Source organism: Artemia franciscana, chromosome 13 (assembly GCF_032884065.1).
Source record: "Artemia franciscana chromosome 13, ASM3288406v1, whole genome shotgun sequence".
Taxonomy (NCBI): Eukaryota; Metazoa; Arthropoda; class Branchiopoda; order Anostraca; family Artemiidae; genus Artemia; species Artemia franciscana.
Window position 1 is genome coordinate 23,735,552 of NC_088875.1, and position 212 is coordinate 23,735,763.

Below are 212 nucleotides of genomic sequence, written 5' to 3' on the forward strand. Positions count from 1 at the left end.
GAAATAATGCTGAACAGCACTTTCGTGCTACAGGTGGCAATCCTTGTCATAAAAATTATGTCAAAATATAGTGAATTGCATCAGTACCTTTAAATAATACCAAAAACGGTACAATTTTATCGCGTTGACAACACTGATACGAACTCTGATTGGTCAGCGTTGATAACTTATTTTGTGGTTTTATTTTAGCATTTTTTCTCGTGCCCGAAGGA